The sequence below is a fragment of the Neovison vison genome, chromosome 6 (genome assembly GCF_020171115.1).
Source record: "Neovison vison isolate M4711 chromosome 6, ASM_NN_V1, whole genome shotgun sequence".
NCBI classification, from domain to species: domain Eukaryota; kingdom Metazoa; phylum Chordata; class Mammalia; order Carnivora; family Mustelidae; genus Neogale; species Neogale vison.
The window spans coordinates 145,613,944-145,637,690 of record NC_058096.1 but is presented as its reverse complement, the minus strand read 5'-3'; the positions used below and the strand labels follow the sequence as shown (position 1 = coordinate 145,637,690).

At 34.3% G+C, this 23,747-nt stretch overlaps 1 non-coding gene across 1 annotated transcript; it reads left to right on the top strand.

Annotated features, from left to right (window-relative positions):
• Positions 1–14,585: 14,585 nt before the first annotated feature.
• LOC122911008 lies at positions 14,586–14,697 on the top strand. Its single transcript, XR_006385351.1, has one exon. It is a non-coding gene; the product is annotated as a U6 spliceosomal RNA (small nuclear RNA).
• The last annotated feature ends 9,050 nt before the right edge of the window (positions 14,698–23,747 follow it).

The following is a 23,747-nucleotide window of genomic DNA, read 5'->3' as shown; positions in this document are numbered from 1 at the left end:
GTGAATAATTAAATGTAGTAGTGTCAAGAAAGCAATATGCCAATAGATATGTTTACCTGAATTCATCCAACCTTGTACCTAATTGATTTATTTTTAAGGATGCAAATAAAATAAATAATAAACATGGAACTAATTATTACTATTATTATTAAATTGGGATTATCTAAATGGAGGAAAACATACTATCATTTCTGTCTTTAATGAAGAGTATTGTATAATTATATGCCTTAAAGCATATCCTAACACACACTGCAAAGAACGGGAATGAACTAGATAGACAATCACCACATCTAAAATTTGATTTCTGTATTTCTGAGCAAAATAAGACATTTCTCATGTCATCTCATTTATTAGGGAAAATGATCATCTGAAGATCACAGTGAAAAAATGTACTATGTGTACTAATTAATTAATAGACCCCATCCGGCACTTTTTGTAGAAGTCATTATATGGAATGTGTGTGCTCCAATCTTGGGTTAATGCTGTCCTGTTTCCAGTGTCCCTCCTGCTGAATTGAAGCATGCCCTCAACCAAAGGAAGCTACATTTCCTGAACTTGTTGGGGGCAGGCTGCAAAAATCCCAGCTCTTTGCTTCAAAAGTGGGTAGACAACTCTAAGAGGCCATTCCAGCTTCAGATTTGCAGATGCTACTGTGGCAGTGCTATCAGAGCCTCACCTCACCCCTGGCCCAGTCCTGCTTTCCTCATGCCTCACAGGTATAGATCCCTCATTCACCACGCACCCACAGTTATCTGCATCTACTTCCTGGAAATCTATCTAAGATACCACCAAAGCTTGCTGTATCTTAAAAAGTAACATGCATAGTATGCTTCATTGTGCAAAAGCAACAAAATTTAACACTTTCCCCATGTGTATTGTCTATTTGATGCCTGAATATAACCATTGTCATAAAAAAATGCAAAGAGAGCAAAAAGTGAGCTAGTATTTATTGTTCCAGGTGTGTTATAGATATCATCTATTAAATCCCAGTCAACAACTCTGAAGAGCATATATTGTTCTATTTTTTAAACGAGATAGTTAAGAATCAAAGGGACTAAGACATTTGCCAAATAACTCTATCCATAAAGTTGCCTATGTCTTGGGACGCCTGGGTGGCTCAGTTGGTTAAGCAGCTGCCATCGGCTCAGGTCATGATCCCAGTGTTCTGGGATCGAGTCCCACATCGGGCTCCTTGCTCGGCGGGGAGCCTGCTTCTCCCTTTGCCTCTGCCTCTGCCTGCCACTCTGTCTGCCTGTGCTCGCTCTCTCCCTCTCTCTCTCTCTGATAAGTAAATAAAATCTTTAAAAAAAAAAAAAAGTTGCCTATGTCTTTATTATCAACAACATACCAAGTTCCCCGGTACACTTAAATTCTAGTGTCACAAGTTTATGTCATGTATTTGGAAGTATTCTTATGTTGTTGAGTTATGATCTTTTTAAAACTACTTAATTTACATTATTACAACAAATCTGATGTTTCCTTAAATTCTCTTTACCAAATCTACCTTCTGAAAATGTTTTATAGAGAATAGTCATGTAAATAGGTCTTTTATAATTTATCACTGTTATTTCAGAAATAAAGTTCTTTTTGTTGCACAAGTTTTAAAATGAGAAGATACAGAAGTGGTAAAAGGGTATTCTGTAGTTAAAAGTTGCTTAAGTGTGTGGACTTTATCATACTCCGGAGTTTCCATGCCTAACCCTCTCATAAAAACTATAAACTAAAGAAATTCCAGTACAAAGTGTGTGGCTTACTCATTTTCTCTTTGGAAAATATCTTTAATTTTGTATTTACTTAGAAATTAATTCTGTAAATAATTATTTTTCTGATGATAAAAATAATATTGGCCCCTCTGGGCTATTCATAAATATACAAAAGTAATATAAAAATCGCCAAGAGTCCTGCAAAGGTAACTTCATCTAAATTGTCACAGTTCTTTCACATATGCAAATAAATGTGAGTAAGCAATATTGGATGTACAGTATTACATGAATGATTATATAATAGTGTTTGCATATCACCATCTTTTTATGAATGCGTATTTTTAAATTACCCTAAAGAAATTAATAATGGAGTTATGATTTCTGGCTAAATATTGATATTTTGCTCACATTTGTCATTTTATATTCTAATTATGTGATATATTCTATAATGGAAAAAGCTTAATAAGGTCTTTATTGTATATACAGGGATTTTATAAGATTTTGAAGAATTATAAAATCGAGTATTAAAATGAAGTATACTAGATATATACTATATATATATAGTATATATAGTATACTAGAGTATATAGGTATATTTTTATCTAAAAACTGAAATTTGAAAATTAGCATAAACATGCTCCTTTGAGTCATAAGAGCATTTTGGAATACATGTAACAAAGGGTAAAACTTTCAGATGATTTAAAGTTTCTGTGAGCAACTAATTTAATTCAATTTCATGAGCTCCCTCACCATGGTTAAGCTGTTGTGAAAGCTTGTTAAAGGACTGAGTAACAAGTTGACCTATTGTGAAAATTTTATTTTATTCATAATACCTTTGTCATATTTGAGTTATTTTATTAAGCCTGGTTTTCCATTTTTATTGGGTTGAAACTGCTATCAAATAATTCAGTTTTATCTATTAGTATTCTAGAGTGTTTCAGTGCCCATTGTTTTGTAGCACATAAATCTAGAATATTGCCACCCTTATCTATCCTCTTAGCATTAAATTTTCTTTTACTTAACAGAAAATCTAAATAAAATTTTCCTTTTGAGCTCTCACTGAAATATTTTCTTTTCTCTTTTCCATTGACTGTCTCAAATGTGGTTTAAAGTGTCAGTGGATTTTCAATTTATAAGAGGTGCCTTCTCTTGCAACATTGGTAGTTAATAAAAATTCAAAATAGCTTCATAGAACTTTTTATTACTTTTAGCCCTGATTTTATAATATATTCTTCATTTATATAAAAATTAGTTTTACCTTTTGATTTCCAAAGACTATTTGTGCTTTTGTAGAATGTCAATAGACTAGTTGGAACTTACTAGTGCATTTATAGATCAATAGTGATGACTTTTGGAGTCATTTTATTAAGTAATGATAACTGCTTTCTTAATAATATCTTCTCTATATGAGTATGTGACATAATGTGACATGACAATAAGAAATTTTGCCTTTTCTCAAGCTTCTCTCTTCTTGACTCTATCGTTTAGAAGCTTCAGCCTAGGGGAGACAAGGAAAAAATGCTGATATTAAATTGTCCAACATTATGTAACAAGAAATTTTGTTCTTGTTTGAATGATCCAAGTTTCTTTTTTACCACTGAAGGATAAAAATATGGGAGAAAATGACAAACACTAGTTTTGTCATGTTCAAATTTTGAGTAGGTTTTTGGCTTTGGTTATCAAATTTGTTTCTTCTCCATAAAAGGAAAACACATTGATCATTTCAAACAGGTGAAATTCTAGCCACTAGCTACTTGCTGCACTTGGACTTAACATTAATTTCATTGAACAGTAGCATCTTTGTCAACACAGAGATTTCTTTTCCAGTGTATATCTCTGAGAAAACCCCTCTTTTTTTTTAATAATCTGACATTTTATAATCTGAAGCTTATAATCCAGCATGACCCCTGTCTGGAGACCACCTCAGTAGGCAGCTGTGCCTGAAAAGAAGTGTACTCTGGTTCTTCATGACTGTTGTTATTGATGAAAAATGAGGTGAAAAAAAATGAGGTGAACCGGCCACTAAGAGAAGCCTTAAAAAAAAAAAAAATAGAATGAGTTAAATGCATGTTATTTAGTTTGAGAATAGAATGTATTTGGGATGTAAGAATTTTCTTTGGTAATTTTCTATCTGTATGTGTGTGTCTATTTGGGAAGGTTTGAAGAATTGGGAACTTCCAGCAGCAGTATCATAAACTAAGGGTGCAAAATAATTCATTTGTGCATTGGAACTTCAAATCTGTTTAGCACAGGTCAAACTCTCGTTTCCTCACCTTTTGCCCCTACTACTTCCACAATAATATCTTCCAGTTCTAGTGTTTCTATTCTCTAGGCTTAGGAAAATAATCACTTTCACTTTTCTATTTTTGAAAGTACACCTATTTTTCATTATTTTTCTATTTCTTTTATGTTTCCCCTAAAAGTAATTTGCCCATGGTAACAATGCTAGTCAGTAATGGAAATGGGATGCTTTTACGTATGAATTCCCCTTTCCTAAACAGATTAGTTTCCATGTAGAGGCCAACCCTACTTACACTGGCATTGGGAAGTTTCTACAGCTTTGCCCCAGGCATGGCATGCTTCATCATTTTGTGCTTGTTTCTCAGAAACACTAAACAGTACTATGAGCATATGTGTATGTGTGTGTGTTTTTCAGTCGGTACTTTAATTAATTCATTAAATAGACCTCCAAATTATTGATTTTAAGTCTTTGAATAAGATGTAAGAAAGCAATTTTCAAAAATAGCAACCGAGATACATCTATTTGCTCTTATTATTTCCAAATTTGCAATGATGTGACATAAGAAATTTGAGAACAAAAGTAAATAAATCCATACAGCATGCGCAGTGAAGAGTAAAATAGGAATATCTGGAAGATATAACAAAATGTGATGAGAATGAGGTAAAACCCTGAATCTAAACACAAATATGGAAACCCATAGTGGTAGGGGGGAAAAAAAAACAACAAAAAAAACCCTCTACAGTTTGAATTTCCAACAAAACTTGAGAATACCTCAAAGATTAATCTGAAATAGCCTTAAAGATGTAGTTCAGTGTTTGATGAACATTGTGATGAATTTAGTTATGTTGGTTTGCAGTTAGAGGGGATATAACCTACCTGCAACCTAATTATAGGCAAGTGAAGAGCAAATGAGTCTGGGGACTATGAGCCAAACAGGTTGGAAAGTGAATGTCTTCCTGGGGTGAGGGACAAGGGAAGGGAGGGGCCAGACTTAACTAGTCTGAAATTTTAATTTGTTAACTTTATAATGTGTGCTGTAATTCTTTCTTAGATGTCACCTATGGAATCTTCAGTAAAGATTTTAAAGTAAAATGTTTAATATAAACATGTAAATGTAATGTATATATAATGTAAGGTAAACATGTAAAAATGTAAAAATACATTTTTAAAGTAAAATGTTTACTGACATTTTATATGCAGTTAGATTCTTCTTGGAGAACTTAAATGGGTGTCAAGACTATCCAAATTGAGGCTGATGCTGTGCACACAGGCAGAAAGGCAAAAGACATTATATATTTCCAACCACTTGTATCAGGTACAATGTTGAAATCAAAGTTAGGAGCGAGACATATTTACTATTGACTTAAGGTTTGCCAGTCTTTAGAGGAGAGAAGAAATGAATGTAAATTTCAATTTAAGATTTTACTTTGGAGAGAATATGTGATGAAAAAACACATATGATTTTCCTTTAAGATTTTATTTCAATGGCTAAATAGAAGTACACAAGTATAGAGGGTTATATGAGTTAATCAATGACTTAAAGGTATAAGTATGGTTTCAAAAGGAGAGAAATAAAAAGAGAATTAATTTAAGAGTATTTAACTTCTTTAAGATTTATTAAACATGTATATGCAGTAGTAATTCTGACAATAATTCATTTCTCAATTCAAATCTTCTAACAAAGAAAATTCATGCAATATATATAACTACCAGGAGAAATAAAACAGTGAATACAGCTTGAATGAAGAATTAACAAGGTTCTAGATTAAAGCCCTGTTTGTATGCTGTGTGACTATTATTACATTAGTTTAGAGCAGTATGGTTGAATGTTAAGACTGAACAGAGGAGAAGCTGATTGTAGGTAAGTAACAAAGATGATAATTTGACTAACTGCTTATTCAGTTTGTGCTCCTAAATGGAGTTTTAGCTCATTGATAGAAGAACTATAGCTGAGGGAGTTATGAAATAGTCAAAATAAAGAAGAGGAAAAGCATCCTTAAAATTTAATTCTTGTTGTAGAGGAGGAAGCGAAAGGGTATCTTAAGAAGTTAATGGTGTCAGAAATGTAAAAAATGAGTAATATTCATTGTGAATTTGCTTTGTGCTATGTATGTTATCAAATGTATATTATTAAATCATATTTCTGCAAGTTACTGTAGTTTATTTGTGTCCATTATGGAGATCAGTAAAATGAGACAAAGAAGGTAATTTGCCCAAGGTCTTTTAGCTAGAGAGAGGTGGAGTCAGACCCTGATCCCTGGTGAGCTGGCTCCAGAATCTATACTGATATCCACGATATTATATCACCTTTCAAGCCTGGAGAACAGCTATGCTTGCTCTAGGGTTTGGAAAGCAAAAGGGGAGAGAATTTTAGAAAAATAATGTGGTTAACCACTGGGTCCTGAAGGCTTTATTCAGAGAGGTTGAGAAAGGCAACCCCTATTGGAGATACGAAAATTATAAAATGGCAGGCTTCTTTGAGAAATTATTTCAGTGAAGTGGGAAAAGCCGAGCCAGATTTTGAAAGGTTAAGACAGTGTTTCTATGTTGGGGATTCTGATTCAGAATCACCCTGAGTGTTTCCTTAAAAATTCACATTCCCTGGGTATACATTCCAAGGTCCTTTAATTGGGATTCTCCAGCACCATTTAGTTAGAAGAAATAGAAAATCAATAAGAGGGAATGGAAGAGAAAAAGTAATAAGATGGTCATGGCCTAATTTGCATACTTCATTCAGCAGCAAAAGTTTTCCTATAGAGGCATTTTAGTGACCATCTGTTTTTATTTTAACATGTGCTGGGGAAAGATGAATTGCAAACCCAAGAGACTAATCAAAGTGTTTTCTTGTTATGTTTTCAGCCACGTTTCAGGGACTTTCATAGATCGACAAGTCTTGAAACCAAATGGCTCTCTCCCTCTATATATCTAGCTCTGGTGGTTGTGAGTGGGTCCTGAACACTGTAGGTAATTTGAGGAACAGATAATCCATCTGTGCGGGAGCAGCAGGGTTATGTACACCACAGTTTGCATCTGGTCTTGCTCTTTTGTTTGGCATACTGACCATGAAATTTTACAACTTAATCATAAAAGAGTGTCCAAGTGTATATACTTTATCGCAAACTACCTCTTTTGGCAATATTTTATATGTTTTTATTTTTTCTTTTTATATCTTCACTTGTTGAGAATGTCGTCTTCATATGGTGGTCATTTTTTCTCCTAGAAATACATTTACATTTTTACCTAAAAATACTTACAGTATAATTATCCGTATTTGTTGATGACAAGTGTTCTGTCATGTCTCTTTTACTTTTTACCTTAACCAGCCACATATGTGCTAGAGTCCCTATATCCAGGATATTCTTGCGTGTGAGAGATTTACTGAGATAAGAGGTCTTAGTTTTTTTTTCTTTTCGTTTCATCTCCCATCTAAAATTCAAGGCTTATACTTTATAAATTGATTTTTACCCTGGGCTAAGTAAATGCTTTTTTGAATACTGGTAACTTTCTTTATGTTTAATTCATCCATTATTAAATGTAAAAGAAACCCAAATTAAAGCATCTTAATAACAAACTATATTACTTTTATTGTATTTCAACAAACATGGAGGAACCTCTGCTACCATCATTTTTTATCAAGACAAAAAGAGGTTTAGAAGTATACTCAGTTACTAACCTCAAAATGCATTTTTTGAATGCTGAAAAATCACAATTTTACGTGTAGTGGAAATGTTTTCATTATTTAAATCTTTTCATCAAGAAATCATATTTTGAGATAATAAATTACAATAGTGTCAGAACCTAACACATCTTATAGGTACTCAATAAATATTAAATTATTATAATCCTATCAGACATATTTTATTTACTCAACTATTCAAGGACCCTGTTTGCTAACATGACTAATGAAAGTGTTAATGATGTTCATAATTCCTGCTATCAGGATTTTATTCCTACTTTCATGAAATATTTTTCCTTCTTAAATAAAATTTCCTTAAGAAATTTCTTTAGTTCATGAAACATCTTAATAATGTACAATATTCTCACTATTATAAGCATTAGGATCTATTTTAATTATACTTCTGAGGTCGAAATTTTAAAAATCAAAGTGAAGATCCCTACATTCAATGTGTCTGATCCTGAAATAATTTATTTACCAAACTATCAAAGATACTCTCTTTGCCATCACATACTAAGGTTGACTGATTAATTTTATAATGCTTACAAATGTCTTTTCCTTGATATACTATTTAATGACTGCCTTTATTAACTTATATAAAAGCCCACAACCAAATATCATATGCTATAACATAATTTCTCTGAGATTCAATTACAATAAAATTGTATAAACCAAACAGCACACTCAAAACACAAACAAATAACATATTTTTTTTAACATCACCGGAAAAGGAGTGCTCTTTGTTTCCTTTGGAGTTGTAGCCTTAGTCATCCAGGAGTTGAAGGAGTTTAAAATTTAATAAATAAAATGAGAGAATAGAGTGATCTAAAATATTTCTGAGTTATTTATTATTATGAACAGTACCAGATATTTGTTTACCATATGTGATTCAGGGAAGTATTAAAATTAAAGAAGGGGGGTTGTAGGTATAGGGGAAAACTGGAAGTGAAACAAGAAGTCCCAGAGAGGTAAGATATATTAGGGATCTTATAGAAACATCAAGGCTTAAAGAAGCATTAGAACTCACTCCAGAATAGTTCTACTTTGGTGAGTTTGTGCCAAATAAAGAGACAAAAAAAGGAGGGCTTAGGTTGCACAGTAGAGCTTTGCTTAGTTTTCTGATGGAAGAAGAAACTCCGGTATTTCCCTATGTCTCCACATGGTGAAATCATACATAACTGAGTTGCTATGGGGTCTGTCATGGGAAGACACAAGGAATGGCCCACATCCTAGACTTGGTCTTGGTTTGATGATGTAGCAGAGACTCAAAGTGGTTTATAGCATTAATATGAATCAATATAAGGTCAGGTTAGCCAGGCAGATATTCTTATTCCTCATCTAGATAGAAATGAAATGAGTTTTGGTTATAATAGCCACGTAAATGGTAGAATATCCTGAGATGGGCACCCAGCCTGCTGTATCCCCATTGACATCCACCAGCAGATTTCAAAAAACCATCATCATGGTGCCAGAGATCACCCTTACTCAAAATTTGTTCACGTAAGACTTGCTCCAATACCAAAATCTTCTTGGACAGGAACAGAGGAAATAGAGATTAAACTGAAAGGCAATTTTAAAACTGAAAGTGACTGAATTATCCAAATAGGAACATTTGAATCAATACACAGAGAGAGCTACTATACTTAGCATATTTAGCTATTCATTTGTAACTCTGCTACATTTCCCATATGGTATTTTTTTTCTATCTCTAGTTGTGCCGTTTTGCTCTCTCAGTTCTCAGATTGATTTCTTGGGTGTCCAGATGATTTGGTGTTTATGTAGTTGTGTTCAAGGGATGAGGCAACCTAGAGTACCCCTGCTCCTCTGCCATCTTAATTCTGTCTCCGGAGATCTGTGGTGTAGTCACCCCTTCACCAACATGGTTTTGAACCATGCAGGTCTACTTATATGTGGATTTTTTTATACTACAGTGCTATAAATATATTTTCTCTTCCTTATGATTTTCCTAATAACATTTCCCTTTCTCTAGCTTACTTTATTGTAAGAATACTGTATATAATAAATATAACATATAAAGCATATGTTAACCAACAGTTTATGTCATAGTAAGGCAACACTAGGCTATTAGTTGTTAAGTTTTGGGAAAGTCAAAAGTTATGTATAGATTTTTGATTGCACAGGGGATTGGTGCCCCTAAAACTTACGTTGTTCAAGGGCCAACTGTATTTGTGTGTCTGACTTATTTAATTTAACATAGTCGCCTCCAGGTTCGTCCATGTTGTCTCAAATAGCAGAACTTCCTTGTTTTTTAAGGCTGAATAATATTCCATTCTATGTTTATATCCACATGTATAATATTCCATTGTATATGTAATCCAACACATATACAGACACCACATTTTCCTTATTAATTCCTCTGTCTATAGATACTAAGGTTGTTTTCATATCTTGGCTATTTTGAATGATACTTCAATGAACATAGGAGTGTACATATCTCTTTGGGATACTGATTTCTTTTCTTTCGGTTATATACTGAGAAGTGGAACTCCTAGATTATAGGGTGGGTGGATCCAAAGAAACCCACATGGAGACACATTATAATCAAATTGCCAAAAGTTAGAGAGAATTTTGAAAGCAGCAAGAGAAAAGTCACTTGTGTACAAGGAAGCTTCCATATGATCATTGATGGATATTTCAGCAGAATCCTTAAAGTCCAGAGAGGGAGATGTATAGTCCAAGTACTGAGAGGAAAAAAACCTGCCAACCAAGCTGCTATACCAGGCAAGCATGTCCTTCAAAAGTGAAGGAAAGATAAAGACAAATAAAAGCTGGGGGAGTTCATCACTACTAGACCTGCCTTACAAGAAATGCTAAAGAGAATTCTTCATAGCTTACCATAATAGTGGTGGGTCATCATTTTTAAATTTAGTAAAAGTTAAAAGATAAAAGTGCTAAAAATAACTATAACTGAATTATTTAGTAATATCTAAATAGACATAAATTGGGAATCACTCTTTGTCTTCAATGCTTCCCAGATGGTTGATTTTTAGTTCCCTGTGAGATAAGCCTTCCCAGGAGGCTCAATGTTCAGACACATCATATCCTGAGGGATCCACCCCACACATGCTTTATAGATGATTGGATAGGTCTATATTTTTAGATGAGTATAGTTCAGATTTAGTTAAAACCTCCAGTAGCTATATTTAAATTTTGTTTAAGTTCTCCTTTCTTAATGTAAATATATTGTAAAAACTAATATATGGGTTCACAGCAGGCTTGTTAGGTCATGTTTTAACCACTGTCTTTATTCTTCTTTAGTTTAATGTGTTAGCAGACTATTGGGTTAGTTGCCTGAAGGAAGAAATTAAAAATATTTATCTCCCACTTAATACTCAAAGCAATGGGTATGACTTCTATGTAAAGAATTCCTTTCAGAACCTAGGGGAGAAGAAACGTAAGCACGAATTTCATTACTAATTATTGATCTAAACCCCCCCAAAAAACTTTTTGCCTACTTTTATGTTTCTGGGGATGTTATTCCAAGTATCTAACACTTGATTCCTTTAGGTAAAATCTAATGTGAACATAACTCTTTCCAACTGAGAAATGTTTATGTGAATAAAACAATAAAACTAAGGTGTATATAATATACACACATATAACAATTACTGCATAATTTTGAAACTATGGCCCTGTTTGAACATGTAGAAAAAGATGGAAGTATGGTTATTCTGAAAGGAGGATCTCCCTAAACTGAGGCTTATTATTCAGTTGCTAATTTGTTTTCAGTTCCTCCTAATTTTTTGTAGCATTATTTTATTTATTTACCTTAACTATTTAATGAGATTCTTGACAGAAGCAAATGAAGTAATGTAGGTGGAAGTATTTCAACAATCTCTTTTTCTTACAAAGATGCAAATTTTAATTAGTCATTTCTTTGAAGTACATCTGAGTTATTTGAACATAAAGGCCCCAAGAATTTAATAGGAACTTAATTCCACATTAACACCTGAAGTAAAAGTCAAGGGAATAAACTCTGAGGATTTGCGAGATTTCTGGAATGCTTTTTACACAGAAAAATTATCCATCACTCTGTAGTAATTAGCACTGATAACATCAAAGCCAAAAACATTTCAGACTTGGGGACAGTCAGGAGGAAGAGATGTGGGGAAAGTGCATTGTCTTTTGCAGGTGGCTTGAAAAAAGAGGCAAAATGAGCTGTGGCAACTGTGAGAAGGAAGGGGCCCAGAGAGAATCCCTAGGACTACACAATTTTTTTTTTGACAATGAGTCTGCATTGGAGATGTGGACCCAGGTAGTCGAATTGAGAGATACTTCTATTTGGGGCTTTTGTATTAGTGGTCCTAATCAGCATTACCTGAGTACTTTCCAGTTAGTTCTTGGAAGCCTACCCCAAATTTATTGGTTCAAAAACTCTGGTGGCCAGCTAAGCACACTGTTTCTTAAAAAGCCCTTCACATGCTTCTCGATGTAGGCTCAAGTATGAGAATCACGGCCTTATCTCATAAATGATCTCAGAAGGAATAATTTTAGGGTGAAATAAAGTAATTTATGTAATGTACTTAGTGCAAGCATGCAATAAAATAAGTGTTAGATATAATTATGGTTAGTCCTTATGAAACCTATAATCAGTTGGCAGAAGAGTCAAGATTGGAAAGTATATAGGCAAAGACTTTTAGGACTTACAGTGTCCTTATAAAAATACTTCAGAGACCCCCTCCTATTGTGACCTGCATACAAATCTACTGGGGATTGCAGATGCAGATTCGTATTCAGACTGTCGGGGGCAGGGTCTGAGATGCAACATTTCTCACCAGCTCCCAGGCAATGCTATTGCTGCTAGTCCTGGGGCCACATTTGAGTAAAAGAATCTGGTGTGTGACTCCTTTTCCTTCTAATTCACAATTCATTGCAGCCTCCAAAGCAATATGAAGCAGAAGTTTGTGTATTCATAAGAGAGCCAAAGAATAGAAAGTTAGTTCCAAGTTGGGATTCTCTGGAGTTCATGTCATCTACTCTCTTGAATTGTAACTTTTGTTTCTTTTTCCTTAGGAAGCAATTTAATGGTTCTTAGAAAAGAGAGTTTGGAAAGTAGCCATAAATTCGTAAAGTTTTATGATCACTTCCCATTGATTTCATAATTTCAAAGAGAGATAAATCGTATTGCTGGACTAAAGAAAGTTCAGACAGATGCATTAGATAAACTATGTATAACTACCACCATGTCGATTTTACTTTGCAAAATCATCTGTAAGAGTCCATGCTTCAGCTAAGCTTAGTAAACCTTATGCACTTAATTTTCAAAAGCAGCTCCTTTTTTTGTTTGTTTCTGAAGCTAAATTTAGCTTTAATTGTTGACTCATATATATAAATTCTTGGTATGTAGTCACATATATTTTACCAAAGGGAATTTTTTTAAAAGTTATGTTTAGGGATGCCTGGGTACCTCAGTGAGTTAAGCAGCTATCTTCAGCTCATGAACCTAGGGTCCTGGGATCAAGTCCCACATGGGGCTCCTGGCTCAGTGGGAAGCTGCCTTCTCTTTCTGCTTCTCTCCCTGCTTGTTCTCACTCTTTCTCTCTCTCTTTCTTACAAATAAATAAATAAATAATCTTAAATTAAAAAAATATGGTTAATCATGGTCATCCCCTTCTTCTGCAGTTTTGAGGGGTTTCCAAGAAATAATAGAAGATACGGTCTACATTTTAAAAGAGGGAGCTGGGGAGGGTTGAGTAAATGGTTCTTTCTTTAACCAAAACAGTTAAGTGTTTAAAAGCATGGTATGACAGACCAGAAATAATACCTTTTATTTAAATAGAATCCATTTAAATGAAAGATTTTCACTGTTTCTGGACTCTGCTCTTTTAGGTCTGGTAAATTTGTACTAATTGGATTTGATAGCTCCATCATGCATGACTGAAGACAAATTTATAAAGCACAAATTCTAACTCAGTTGAGTTTCCTTAAATTATATGGCTTTATATTAAGATTGTTACCTAAATTTTATACAATTGGAATTCTATTCATGAAGCTTTAGTCTAAAGTGGAATTGAATAATAAGAATCAGATATATTCAAACTACATCTTTATATTAAACAGTCATAAGACAATTATCCCAGAAATGCAATATTTACTCAGTGTCAGCTTCAGAACACTGTTTTTTAATCCCCATCTGTCCGGTCACCCTTCCCCTTTGCTGAAGTCCCCATTGTCAGCAGCTCCAGGCTTCCATTTTCTCAACTCTGAGCCCAGTGAGAGACAATTCCTTTTTCCTAGTTATTACAGGGAAAAGCCTCCTTTATCACTGAATTCTATGGCAGATAGAGGGCTAGGGATTTGGTGAGTAGGATCTCAAGAGTCTACCCTGACTCTCTCACTCTGGAGAAAATATTTCCTGAAAGGAGGTACCTGAAAAATTTCAGGTTTAAAGCCCTTATGAGGAATTCTAGCAATTTAAAGGATAATAAACACTAGTTAATCTCTTGCATGGACTGAGAATAAAATCTTTTCCAGAACTTTTGTGGGGAAAATCACATATAATTTCTACAAACTTGAAAAAGGTACTTTGGCCTATAATAGAATTTTTAAAAAATTTAATTGCAATATAGATAACATAGAGTGTTATAATTAGTTTCAGGTGTAAAATATAATTATGCGAAGAGTCTGTACATTACTCACTGCTCATCAGTATAAATGTCTCTTCATCCGTTTCACCTCTTTCACCCATCTCGCACACAGTTCCCTTTTGGTAACCATCACGTTGTTCTCTGCAGTTAAGGTCTATTCTTTGATTTCTCTTTTTTCCCCTTGTTTTGTTTCTTATATCTCACATGTGAGTGAAATCATATGGTATGTCTTTCTCTAACTGACTTAACTGACTTAGCGTTATACCTTCTAGCTCTATCCATGTGTTGCCAATGGCAAGATTTCATTCTTGGCCTGTAATGGATTTTAAATGCACCTCTTTAAACATCAGATAATAGTACTTGCTTTGGCAGAAGGCAGCACATATACTAAAATTGGACACACGGAGAAGATTAGCATGGACCCTGCACACGGATGACATGCAAATTCATGAAGTGTTCTGTATTTTATTTATTTATTTTTATTTTTATTTTTTTAAATTTATTTGAGAGAGAGAGAGAGAGATCACAAGGAGGCAGAGAGGCAGGTCGGGGAGGAGGAGCAGGCTCCCTGCCGAGCAGAGAGCCTGATGAGCCCCAGAGTGTTCTGTATTTTAAAAAAAAACAATAATGGGGCGCCTGGGTGGCTCAGTGGGTTAAAACCTCTGTCTTCAGCTCAGGTCATGATCCTAGGATCCTGGGATTGAGCCCCACATAGGGCTCTCTGCTCGGCGGGGGAGCCTGCTTCTCCACCCCCCTCTTTGCTTGCCTCTGTGCCTACTTGTGATCTCTGTTTGGCAAATAAATAAATAAAATCTTAAAACAAAAACAAAAAACAACCACCACAACAAACCCCATCAGGTTGTAGCCTTAGTTTTATATACCTTGTACATAGGATTTGACTGATTGTTTGGATTCTAAAATAATTTGAACTTTTGATAATGGCTCAGTGGGTTAGGCCGCTGCCTTCGGCTTGGGTCATGATCTCAGGGTCCTGGGATCGAGTCCCGCATCGGGCTCTCTGCTCAGCGGGGAGCCTGCTTCCTCCTCTCTCTCTCTGCCTGCCTCTCTGCCTACTTGTGATCTGTCTCTGTCAAATGGATAAATAAAATCTTTAAAAAAAAAAATTTAATTTTTTGAACATGGAAACGTATTTTCTGTTGTCCTTTTATAAGTGTAGATTTTAATATTTAGCACTTAGGAGGATACTTCTCTTTTTTTTGGTCATAAAGGAGAACCCTATTGGTAGGTAGCCTTGGTTTTAATTTCACATTATTCTCCCCAAATATCAGGAACTGCCACATTCTGACCTCTTCAAAAATTCCATCCAAGACTCATATTTTTTTTTAAGATTTTTAAAATTTATTTATTTGACAGAGAGAGAGATCACAAATAGGCAGAGAGAGAGAGAAGGGAACAGGCTGCCTGCTGAGCAGAGAGCCCGATGTGGAACTCGATCCCAGGACCCTGAGATCATGACCTGCCGAAGGCAGAGGCTTTAACCCACTGAGCCACCTAGGCACCCCCCATCCAAGACTCTTATTAATAGTACTTGACTATTAGGGGTGCCTGGGTGGCTCAGTCAGTTTAAGTGACTGACTCTTGATTTTGGCTCTGGTCATTATTCCAGGGTCATGAGACTGAGCCCGGTGTTGGGCTTCATGCTTGGTATAGAGTCTGCTTGAGATTCTCTCTCTCCCTTCCTACTGTCCCTCCCCCCTGCTCATAGACTCTCTAAATAAATAAATTAAATTTTTAAAATAGTACTTGACTAACTAGTTTGTTCTAGTGTAAATATTAGTTTGCTAATATTACGCACATATAGCCTATCTTATGTTAATTTTTTGTTTGGTGGGCCAAATTATATAGTTAACTTTTATGTTAGCTCAGCATACTTGTTACTGTTTGTATTCATTACAGTGCTGTTATTATTCAGAACTTTTCATTGCCGATGTCAGAAAAAAACTTACTTAAAAGGGGAGTATATTAACTCCAATATACTCCAATATACTTTATGAGTATATTAACTCATTTAATGAGAAGTAGAAGGTGGAAAGAACAAGGTGTGTGTGGTTTCAAGAGCACAGTCTCTGTTGTCCGCATGTCCAGGTTCCACTATTTACTAGCTATGATTCTGCACATGTTACCTAAGGTCTTTCAACTCCAATCTTCTTGGCTCTGTAACATGTATAGTAATGGCATCTTTTTTTTTGAGTATTATATTAATAGACATGATGCTTTTAGAATGAGACCTGACAGATAAAAGCATGCAGTATTACCATAAACAGTCCCTTTACCAATCTCCATACCTCAGGCGAGTTTTCCTCTGTGTTGATAACACCATCCTTACCAGCAACTCAAGGTTTCCGTTTTCCCAACACTAAGTTCAGTGAACATATCCCTTTCCTAGTTATTATATGAAAAGCTTCAGGATAATCTTCACTAAACTGATTGGGTTATGGTCAGTCCCCTTTGCCAGAAAGAATATGTCCTGCTCTGATAAGCCAGTTTTGGGTCACATGCCCACTCTTGGAAGTGAAATCAGTTTAGCATGGTGATGGAGTAGGGGCTGGTGGTTTTGCAAGGAAAACAGGTTCTCTTACCAGAGGGAAGGAAGTAGATTTGGGTGGGCAAGAATAACAACTGTTTATTTTTAAAGTTCTTTGAACTTTGATTCTAACACTTAAACTACGTTGTTGTATGTGTTCTAAGTTGTTTGGTCCCTTTCTAATTACAAGCATTTACAAAATACCAGTAAGAATATTTACTACCCAATTTTAATTCACTAAGCATAATTGAAATACAAAATCACTAACAGTAGGATGAGTCTTTTGGTTACCCAAAATGTCTTCTTCAAAAAGCTCTCTCTATTGTTTTCCTGTTTTATCCCCTTTTAATAGTGAAAAACAAAGTAGTCTCCTGGAAATAAACAAAAAGCTCCAGAGAAGTAAATCTTCACATAATGTGATTACTTCACAATGTATAAGAAATTCTAGATAAACTGGCTTACAGATCCTCTTATTTTATTTTATGATATTATCATTGAGATGTATTATTTTGGTCTGTTTTGTAGTCTCGTGTTTTATTCATCTAAATTAATTTACGAAGATTTTTTTCAATGTTGTGCAAATTTTTAGGCTTAAAGTGTCAGGAAAACCAGAATGTCAGAATCAACATGATCTAAATGTAGTCATAAAATATTTTATGTCATCTGGTTATTCATTCATTCAACAAATTATAGAGAAACTTTTATTTGCCAGGTAAAGATCTTTGCCTTTATGGAGTTTATAATTTGACAAGTAGAGAGAGACAATAAAATCTACATCATAAAAAAGCAAATTATGTTATAACACAGTGTCAGTAGAGTATAATGTAGTATGGGGACAATGTAGATTTTATTTTAGGTACTCAGTGTGATTTATTTCAATCTCAAGCTTGAAGACAGCAGGAAAAGACATACAAAAAAATTTATTTTGTCTAACCTATTGTTATAGCCTTTTGGTTTATAACAGTTCATCATATTAATAGAGAACTCCTGTGGACTGCTTATTACTTTCAGCATTCTTAAGTAATAGTAAATAAAATAACTCTAACTGGAGCTATTTCTCAGATATTACTGTTTGTTCTATTTAAATGAAACATTTTAGAAAGGCTAGGTCAAATCCTATAAATAAAAATGAATCTTTCCTCCTTCTTTTAGTAAACCAGATGATTCTTCCTCAGGCTAATTAGTGCTTTCCTTGAAGGCTCACAGCGCTCCTTAAGCACCTTTTTTCACTGTGCTCATTTCAGTCCACAGTTGGCTTTGTTTCAGGCATGGGTGCATGTCGTGGCCATCTGTCTTGCAGTCCCTGTTCCATTCTCCCTTTGCTGAACAGCCGAACTCTTCAGGAACATGTTTCTAGCACTGGATTTCTTTTTCTCTAACATTCATAGCAAATTTCTCTAGTGTTTACCCCGGCTAGGATGATTTTATTGATTTATTGGAGAAAAATGTGCTCTTCTCTTTGATCTCCAACTATCTGGAGGTTTATCTCCCTCCAGCTTTCCTATTGACTTGGACCTAGTGGCCAGTATGGTCAGTGACTAACACACAATACTCCTTACTGGGGAAACAATAGCCTCTAAACCCCACTTTTAGGCTAACACTCTAGATCATTATAAGTACCTGGTCTAAATGCAGAGTGAATGAATCTTTATTCTTTTAAATGTGCTCTTTATGTCTGGATTTTTCTCTCCTGATGCCTTATCCTCACCTGATCAAGGCTAGTTTTTGAAACTCAAAACCTATAAATTGCATTTATTTTTTCTTTTTGTCTTATCCCTTGCTTTAGACATAAATCTGGGGATTCTACATGGAGTAAGAGGACATATCCAGAAAAGAATCCTAAAATTGAATTTCAGAAAAAGTATTCTGCCTGAGCAACTTCCCTACTAGACACTGAGTTTCCTTCATAAATAAAGAATCCTTTCTACTAAGGAGAGGGAGCATGGTGTGTTTCAAAGAGCAGGGGTTAAAAACAGGGGACTTTGCATTCAAATAAAGTTCTGTTTGCAAGCTCTGAAGGTTAGGGCTTTTTAATATCTTAGCCTCTGTAGTTTCAACATTAGGTCACAAATAATAGCCGTATTCCATGGTGGTTGTGAGGAATAGGGAAAATATATATATAAAGAATAAAATGTAATATTACTCTTTTAAAGAAGGTATGTCATAGTTGCTAATATTCAAAGAAAATTCTCTAATAGATCAGATTTCATATATATACACATGTGTATAATCATGACTTTAAGTGAAATTGTTTAATGAAGAAAAGCATGATGCTGAATAAGAATTTTTAAGAAAGTAACTTATTAATCATATATATGGATGTCCATCATATCATTGTGGGTAACAATATAAAAGTTTAATAAATCTGAATATCTATCATTAGGGAAATATTTAAAGATAAGTCACAGAAGAATATGCATCACATGATCTAAACACAGCAAAAAGAACAAATTTCTGCCAGTATGTGTATGTAAGTAGATAGAAATAGATCTGGTCTGTATGTAGGGAATAGGTATAGTTGCTCTTTCTGGAAATCATAGAGATTTGGTGTATCAAAATGTGTTTCACTCTACTTTGTATTTATCTTTATTTTAATCTGAATACATAAAACACATGCTACATTAAATGAATTTCTCCATATCCATATAAATATCATTATCACTGTCATCATTCAAAACCCCAGAGAAAGCAGGTGACATACTCAAACTGGCAGACAGTGAAAAGGGAAATCTGATAATAGTGAGCAAACATTTAATAGTGAGTGATTATCAGTGCCGGTTGTGACAGAGTTGAGGGCAGAGAGCTTTTAGGAACCCAGGGCAGGGAAAATCCTGTGCAGAAGGCTATTCTGACACTTGTGCCTTTTGGCATAGTTAGACCCAGGTGATCCCCAGGGAGAGAACTGGGAAATAAAACACTAAATGTTCTTGAGCCCACTGACCTCATTCATCATCTTTCCTGCTCCCATCTCCTGCTGGGGCTCTTTTTTGGCTAAAGGCTGCCAGGAAGTAAGGATACCCACTGAGATGGCCTGCCTGGTAAGTTCCTCAGGTTGAAGAACAGAGTAGAGAAGGATGGAAAGAATAGCTACAGAATCAAACAAATGTCCTAAATGAGAATTTAAACAAAGAAGTGTTTATATGTCCAGCTGACTCCTGAACAACAATGTGGGTTAGGAACATGGACCCCCTACACAGTTAAAAATCCCATATAAATTTTGATTCTCCCAAAACTTAACTACTAATAGCCTACTGTTGACATGAAGCCTTCGTAATAACATAGTTAACATATATTTTGTATGGTATATGTATTATATACTGTATTATAATAAAGTAAGGTAGAAAAAAGAGAATTGAAGAAAATTGTAGGGAAAATACATTTACAATATTACTGTATATATTCAAAATCTGCATATGAGTGGACATACAACTAAATTAATTTATAGATGCTTTTTTTTCACAATTTCATCATAACTACTGAATTTTTTCATTTTGTTTGGTTTTCCAACACCAAATTAAATTTGGTCAGTTTTAGACTCTAAGAAAAATGGCAATGGAAAGAAAAACAAAGAGGAAAAAAACAGTTAAATTTAAAATGAAACCCAAAGAATAAAATTTACAAAACATATAAACTCATAATAAAAAACTAGTAAAAACAAAACAAAATGAATTAAAAAAACAAAATTTTGTTTAGTTAAAAAAATTACTTAAAAAACTAGTAAAAACCATGTTGAAAAAACATAGTATGAAAACTGAACATAAAAATGATCCCCCCCAAAAAACAACAACAACAACAAAACCCCATATTACTGTGGGCTAAACATACTACCAAAAATAGAGCCATCTCCTAGGGTAGGCTTGGGTGTTTTCCAAGTTTCCTTCACGACCTAAGTCTTTTTTTGTCTGGGAATTATAGTATTCTCATGTTTCAGTTACTCTAAATAAGCTGTCAACCTGATGATGCTTTTTAGCTATCTGTAAAATTGACTGTCATTTAACCATGAGTTTGTGGATAAATGTTGAAATGCAGGCACTCAGTGTCTTTTGATCTATACATGTTTAAGAGGCAATAATATACCACAAGGCAGGGAGGACCAGCTCTGGGGATAAAGAGATCTGAAATTGGGTTGGCTAATTGTATGTCCTTTGTGAAGGTATTTACCTTTTCTTTTTAAAGATTTATTTATTTATTTATTTATTTGACAGAGACAGAGAGTTGGTAGAGAGGAAGAGAGAATCCTAAGGAGATTTTGCTGAGTGCAGGGCTGGTCATAGGGCTCAATTTCACGACCCTGAGATTAAAACCTGGGCCAAAACCAAGAACTTAACTGCTTGTGCCACGCAGGCATCCTAAGGCATTTACTATTTCTATGCCTTAGTTTCAACTGTAAAACTGGGAAGTGAATAACAACTTGGGCCCCTATATTTCACTGAGATAGTACATAGTAATTGTTGGGGCAAAATGCATGTTCAACACAGGTGGTTTTTCTTTCCTTGATATGCTGCCCTCCTCTTGTTCCCCTGGGGCAGTGCTTTTAGTTCTGTGTGTGTGTGTGTGTGTGTGTGTGTGCGCGGGTGCGCACGCTTTTAGTTCTTAATCTGATTCTTGTCTCCAGAAAGTGAATAGCCCACCAGTAAATTATTGCTACTCTTATCAGAGAGGCTCTGGAATTCTCAGATTCATCAGGCTGAGTTACAAGTATTTTGTACTTTACATGACAGTGCTTTCCTCCATTGGTACAAATGATTGGGAATTGGTCTTAATCTCAGAAAGTTTAGCAAATTGAAAAAAGTACCTAGGATTCCTGCTTTGTTTTTACCCAAGATGTAAAACATCAGGGTTAGAAAAAAGTAGGTGAGGAACTAATTCATATCCTTTAAAAATGTATATTTTTAAGTATTAAGTTACTCTTTTGGGGGGTCTTTTGTTCTATTAGGTGATTTCAAAAGAAAGAAAATATATTCTTTGAAAACTAGTCTTGCCAGTGGGTTTTTAAAATAAGGGAATATTGCTTCGGGTACGTTAATTATACCTGTCACAAAGAAAAGGTGACTCTTTATATTTCTATATAAAGCATGCAAAGAAGTTTTATATTTTCTTCTGAAGTATTTTTAAATTTCTTTAGAAATCCAATAAACCTTACTTATATTTTTAAATAATAAATTATGTTGCTCTTTAAATATTTGGCTTGCAAGTGCATTAGAGCACATCTTTTAATCGCTGAGTATTTATTATACTGTAAATTGCTCAGGACTTGAATCCTAGTGGCCTTGTTGTACAATTTGTGTTTTTACATTCAGCAGTTACGTAAGATTTGGTATACCTTATTTTATATAAACCAAACTAGTGTACCTTATTTACTGTAAACCTCAAATTATAAATGGTTAAGGAAACGGGACATTGTCCCATTTGTCTTCTGACAAAAATGTAGCTAACAAAACATAGCACACCCCTCTCCTTCTCTTGGCCTTCAAGAAAGTAATTTTAGAAAGAGCAACATCCTAAGGTTGCATATTAGCTGAGAGTTTCTACAAATCTATCAAACTGATTTTATTTTCCCATATGCATTTTAGTTTTCTTTGTTTTTAAGTAATTTAAGACTTATAAGATCTTGCAAAAATAATACAGACAATTTTTGTGCACATTTTACCCAACTTTCCCCAGTGATAACATCTACAGAGTACTTTATTAAACCAGGAAATTGGCATTGCTATAATACGGTTAAATTAGATTTATTTGGATTGAATCCATGTTTACATGCATTCCTTTTTTTTTTTTTTTTTTTATTTTGCTTTGTATTATTGCCTGGATAGAGTCATATAACCACCACTATGAGCAGGATACAAGAAGTTCCCAACCTACCTGTAACACTAATCCTTAATTCCCTTTCTCTAACCATTGATCTGTTCTCCATTACTCTAATTTTGTCATTTTGAGAATGTTCTATAAATGTCATAATAGGGTATATATAACATTTTCAAATGTCTTTTTTTCCATACAACATGAGAGTGAAATCCATGCAAGTTGTGTGTTTCAGTAACTCATTTCTTTTTATTGTTGAGTAGATTTCCATTACAATACAGCAATTTATTCATTTAGCAGTTGAAAGATATTCAGCTATTACAAATGAAGTTGCTGTGAAAATCTATGTACAAGCTGTTGTATGGACAAAGTTTTTGTGTCTGTGGGATAAATAAACCAGGAGTGCAGTTGCTGAGTATGTTTAACTGCCACATTGATTTCCAGAGTGGCTTTACCATTATACACTTTAGCTAGCAACACATGAGAAATATGGTGTCTTCACATCCTCATCAACATTTGATTTAAGCTGTTAGTACTTTTTTTATTTTTATTTTTTATTTTGCCCATTCTAGTAGTATTTCATTGTGCTTTCATTTGCATTTCCTAAATAACAAATGATATCCAACATCTTTTTGTCTGCTCAGTCTCCATATATTCTCGTTGGTCAAATGTCTGTTTACTCATTTATTAATTGGCTATTTTCCTTTATTATTGATTTTAGAGAGTTCTTTAGACAGTGTCTGAAAACAGATTCTTTATAGGATATCATTTGGAAATACTTTCTCACAATCTGTGATTTACCTTTACACGATCTTAACAATGTGTTTCACTGAGGAAAAGTTTTTAATTCTGACGATGTGCAGGTTATTGTTTATTTCTTTTTTTAATGAATTGTGCTTTTGGTGACATGTCTAAGAACTCTTCACCACCTTAGGTCACAAGCAATTTCTCCTATTTTTTCTTCTATTAGTTTTGTCATGCTATATTTTATATTAATAATTTTGATCCCTTTTCAGTGCATTTTTGTATAAAGTATTGGGTTTAAGTTGAGGTTATTGTTATTGCTATTATTCTTTTGCCCATGGATGTCCAACTATCCCAATACTATTTGTTGAGAAGCTAACCTTTCTTATTTAATTGTTTTTCACCTTTATCAGATATCCATTGATGT